A 5,613-nucleotide genomic window follows, 5' to 3' on the forward strand; every position below is an offset into this window, starting at 1 on the left:
GGGGTGCGGGGGGGGGAGGAGGTGGGCGGGGGGGCGGCGTAGCGTGCGGCGTGGTCCTTGAGCAGGTGAGTGATGTCACTGGGAGCGGAGGTTGCTGCGGCGACGGCAGCTCCGGGGGCGGAAGTGACTGCGGCGACGGCAGCTCCGGGGGGGAAGTGGCGCGCCGGGCAGAAATGGCGCTGGTCTCGATGGCCATGGATCCCGCGGCGGCCGCGTATCTGTTGGTGATGGTCTTCCTGGCGATCGTGGAGGCGGTTGTCTGGGCGGCGATCGCGGAGGCTGCATGGTCGGTGATGGCTGTTGTCCGTGTGGCGGTGGGGGCGGAAATGACGTCACCGTTTGCCGCGGCGGTGGTGGCTGCAGCGGCCGCGTGGGCAATGGCGCCCGAGCAGTTCCGGAGGTCACGAAAAGGTTCAAAAACGATCAAGAAATCCGGAGTGTGGGGCTGAGTACGTGAAAGTTTTTTGTACTTACTTTCTTTGATGTTCGATATGGCTAGGAAAAAACATTTGTTCAGTGTATGAATTCTTCTGAGGATGAAGAACAGCAAAGATCCTTTACAGGTCTGGGAGAGTGTTGTCCTGAGCTGGGGCAGGGCTGACTGCAGGGGAGTGTCGGTAGCGGCGCATGGCTGCGAGCGTGGAGCGGAGGATCCGGAGGGAGGTCTGTTGCTGGAGGCTTCGGATTTGTTGCAAGTACTGGTTGTCCTGGTTGGGTCCAAATTGTGTTGGTCTGAATGTGTCCTGGTTGGGTCCAAATTAAATGTCAATGAGTCAAAGTTTGATAGAATTTGGAAAATGGATGGCCATTATATGGAGGAATATATCATTGTAGTGACCAGTCTCTCGCCATCTTGGCCACTCTATGTGGACCTCTGAACTGGACCTTTAAAGTTCACCTGATATTGGTAAGAGCATTAACACAGTCTCTTGGCTGAAAGCTTCAACATGTTTGTCTGCTGGATTTTCCATCACTGTTTGGGAGTTTTTTCAAGATTTCTCAGAGCAGTTCACAGGCTTGGGAGAGTTACTCTTGGATTTCTGCTCTATAGTGTAACATGGAGACTTCCTCCTTCAGCTCTAGGTTGCAGAGGCCCTTGGTGCCCATTGACATTGGTGTTGTGAAGAATGGGACTGGCCTCACTACTGCAGAACGCTCCAAGCAGTTGGACTGTTCCGTATCACCTGTCCTTCATGGAGAAGTTGGCAAAGGAAAACACCTTTGATCACAGGCCCATCAGGAAGTGGTCAGCACGTAGTGTCCTCGAGACCCTGTGGGAAAAGGAGAGGATGGATCCCTGAGCAGTCTGTCAAAGTCAGTTGGCAGAACACCTCATCACCAGGACATCGCTAGGCTGGTGGTGAGAAGGGCATTGCCTGTGAGATCCTTCATGTACACCCAGTCGGTCTGCACCAGTGCACGCTGCCCTCGAAGCGGGTGGGGGGTAGAGGCATGGGGGTAGTGGTTAAGACTGTCACACATCCCCTTCTGGAATGGGCCTGTGCAAAGGAAGTTTGCAGAGAGATGCAGTGGTGTTTGGCAGCGTTCATCCCAAGCAGCTCTGGGGAAGGATATACAATCTCTCCACATCTACTCTGTCAAGGATATACTAGTTTGCCCATCCCTAGTTGCCCTCGAGAAGGTGGTGGTGGGCTGCTTTCTTGAGTTGTTACAGTCCATGCTGTGGATTGACCCACAGTGCCCTTAGGGAGGGAATTCCAGGATTTTGACCCAGCGACAGTGAAGGAATAGCGATATATTTCCAACTCAGGGTGGTGAGTGGCTTGGAGGGTAACTTGAAGGTATTCCATGTATCTGCTGCTCTTGCCCTTCTAAATGGCAGTGGTTGTGGGTTTGGAAGGTGCTGTCTGGGGATCTTTGGTGAATGTCTGCAGTGCATCTTGTAGGTAGTACACACTGCTGCTACTGAGCGTGGGTGGTGGAGGGAGTGGCTGCCTGTGGATGTGGTGCCTATCAAGCAGGGGCTGCTTTGTCCTGGATGGTGTCAGGTTTGCCTGCTTTTCCCCCTTAACGCTTGATTCCCTGACTGATCAAAAACGTAACTCAGCCCTGAATGTACTAAACAACCCAACCTCAATATCCCTCTGCAGTAAAGAATTCCATAGATTCAATACCCGTCCTTGGAAGAAATTCCTCCTCATCTGTGCCTTAAGTGTGTAACCCTTTATTCTGAGATGATTCCTTCCGGTCCTAGATTCTCCCAGAAGGCAAACAATCTCTCCACATCTACTCTGTCAAGTGCCATATGAAAAGGTTGCCGCTCGTACATCTAAATTCAAATGAGTACAGGCCCAATCTACTCAACCTGCCCTCATAAGGCCGTACCTCCATCTCCAGTTTCAGTTCAGTGGACCTTCTCCAAACTACCTCCAGTATCAGTATATCCTTCCCCAGATAAAGAACCCCAAACTGTTTATTATATTTCCAGCTCTGGGCAGGCTAGTAATTTATATAGTGTAAGTAAAATGTACCTACTTTTATACTGGGTTCTCTTTGAAATAAAGACCCACATCCTACGTACCTTCCTGATTACCTTCTGAACTTGGCTGCTAGATATGTTTTTGCAATTTATGCAAGAGGACTCCCAAATTCCTCTGTGTTGTAGCTTTCTTCAGTCCTTCTCCACTTAGATAACTCTCACCTCCTACGTTCTTCCTGCCAAAGTACATAGTCTCACATGTTCCTGTATTACATTCCATTTGACCAGTCTTCATCTACTCACTCAACACGTCTGTATTCCCCCCCCGCAGTCTCTTTGTGTCATCCTCAGAACCTGCCTTCCCACGTGTTCTTGTGTTTTCTGTAAACTTGTTGATAACATTGTACATTCACTTTCTTCATCCATTAATACATACAGCAGATTTCCAGAAAGTCTTTAACAAGATGTTGCACTGGAGGCTGCTAAATAAGAGCCCGTGGTGTTAGGGGAAAGGGACTGACATGGATAAAGGATTGGCTGACTGGCAGAAGGCAGAGCACGGATAAAGGGGTCTTTTTCAGGATAACAGCTGGTGACTAGTGGATTCCGCAGTGTCAGTGTTGACAAAGTAACTGGGGGCTATGTTGCTAAGTTTGTAGATGACACAAAGATACCCTGGAGTGACTTAAGGAAGTGGGGAGGCTGCAGAAGGATTTGGGCAGGATAGGAGAGTGGGCAAAGAAGTGGCAGATAGAATGCAATGTGGGAAAATGTGAGGTTATACACTTTGGCAGGAAGTATAGAGGCGTAGGCTATTTTCTAAACAGGGAGAGGCTTCAGAAAGCTGAAAGCACAAAGGGGCTTAGGAATCCTTGTTCAGGTTTCTGTTAAGGTTAACATGTAGGTTCAGTTGGCAGTTAGGAAGGCAAATGCAATGTTGAGAGGTCCAGCGTACAAGAGCGGAGATGTACTGTTGAGTTGGATGGCTGTATAAATCTCTGGTCAGAATGGATTTGGAATACTGTGAGCAGTTTCGCACCCTGTATCTAAGTAAGGGCGTGCTCGCATTGGAGGGGGTCCAGAGGAAGTTTACAAGAATGATCTTGGGAATGAAGGGATTGTTGTATGAGGAATGGTTGAGGATTCTGGGTTTGTACTTGATGGGGTTTAGAAGGATGAGGGGGAATCTGATTGAAACTTACAGAATACTGAGAGGTCTCGGAGGAGTACAAGTACATAGTTCTTTGAAAGCGGCTGCACAGGTAGACAGGGTGGTGAAGAAAGCATTTAGCATGCTGGCCTTCATTGGTTGAGACATTGAGTATAGGAGTTGGGACGTTCTGTACAAGTCTTGGTGAGGCCGCACTTGGAGTATTGAGCACAGTTTTGACCACCCTGTTGTAGGAAAGACGTAGTTAAACTGGACAGAGTGCATAGAAGATTTACGAGGATGTTGCCAGGACTAGTAGGCCTGAGTTATAGGGAGAGGTCAGCCTTTCGGGCTTTATTCCTTGAAATGTAGGAAAATGAGGGGTGACCTTAATGAGGTGGACAAAATCATGAGGGACATAGATAGGATGAACACATATAATTTCTTTTTCCCAGGGATGGGGAATTGAAAATTAGAGAGCTTAGGTTTAAGGTGAGAGGGTAAAGATTTAAGAAGAACCTGAGGGCAACTTCTTCGCCCAGAGTGGTGCGTATGTGAAATGGGCTGCCAGATAGTGGTTGAGGCAGGTACAATAGCAACATTTAAAACACATTTGGATAGGTATATGGATGAGAAGGGCTTAGAGGGATATGGACCAAACATGGGTAATTGGAACTAGCTGAGTCGGCACCATGGTCAGCATGAACCAGTTTGGGCTGAAGGGCCTGTTTCCATGCTCTATGACTCTATGACTAGTAGAAGAGATAAGGACCCAAAGGCATAGCCTCAGCCTCAGAGTGAAGGGACAATCCTTTAGAACAGTGATAGGGAGGAATTTCTTTGGCAAGAAGGTGATAAATCTGTGGAACTCATTGCCACGGTTGGCTGTGGAGGCCATTATTGAGAGATAGATATGTTCTTGATTGGTAAAGGGATCAAGAGTTAAGGAGAGAAGGCAGGAGACTGCTGTTGAGAAGCATATTGGCCACAATCTAATGGCAGAGCATACTTGATGGGCCAATTGGCCTCATTCTGCTCCCATGTCTTACGGTCTAAATAATTATGCCCCCAGCACTGATCGTGATGGCAATCCACAAGTTATAGGTTACCATCCTGAAAATGCCTCCCTTATCACAACTTGCTATTAGTTAGCCAATCCTCCATCCATGCTGACATCCTACCTCCAACATCATGTGGAGTTATTTTACTGAGTAGCCTAGCATATGGCGCCTGATCAACACTTTCTGAAAATCCAAATATCTATATCCACTGCTTTCCCTTTATCTATTTTGCTTTGGTATCTCGTCAGAGAACTTTAATAAATTTGGAAGGATGGTTTCTCCTTCATGAAGCCATGTAGCCCCTGCTTGATTGTATTACATGTCACCGTGTATGATATAAGATGTAACAATATCCCTCTTTCCTTTGGACAGGAATCTACTCACACTTTTCTGAATGTTTCCCTAATCAGGCAACGGATTCACAGACACAGGTTATCACCAGTTCTACAAGGTTTCTTCCCTATCCAATGCTTTCTTGACTCATAGGTCACATTTTGGGTGAGAATGATATCCTTCTTTGTTGAGCTTCCACTTTTCAGCCATGTCTCAGTAATAGCAGTACGCCATCTTCCCATTCATGCCTGTAGCTCACATCAGTTCACCACACAGTGAGCATCTAATACCAAGTCTCTAATACTGAGCATATAAGACCATGAGACCATAAGACATAGGAGTGGAAGTAAGGCCATTCGGCCCATCGAGTCCACTCCGCCATTCAGTCATGGCTGATGCGCATTTCAGCTCCACTTACCAGCGTTCTCCCCGTAGCCCTTAATTCCTCTAGACAACAAGAATCTATCAATCTCGGCCTTGAAGACATTTAGCGTCCCGGCTTCCACTGCACTCCGTGGCAATGAATTCCACAGGCCCACCACTCTCTGGCTGAAGAAATGTCTCCGCATGTCTGTTCTGAAATGACCCCCTCTAATTCTAAGGCTATGTCCACGGGTCCTAGTCTCCTC

Source organism: Chiloscyllium plagiosum, chromosome 2 (assembly GCF_004010195.1).
Source record: "Chiloscyllium plagiosum isolate BGI_BamShark_2017 chromosome 2, ASM401019v2, whole genome shotgun sequence".
Lineage (NCBI taxonomy): Eukaryota > Metazoa > Chordata > Chondrichthyes > Orectolobiformes > Hemiscylliidae > Chiloscyllium > Chiloscyllium plagiosum.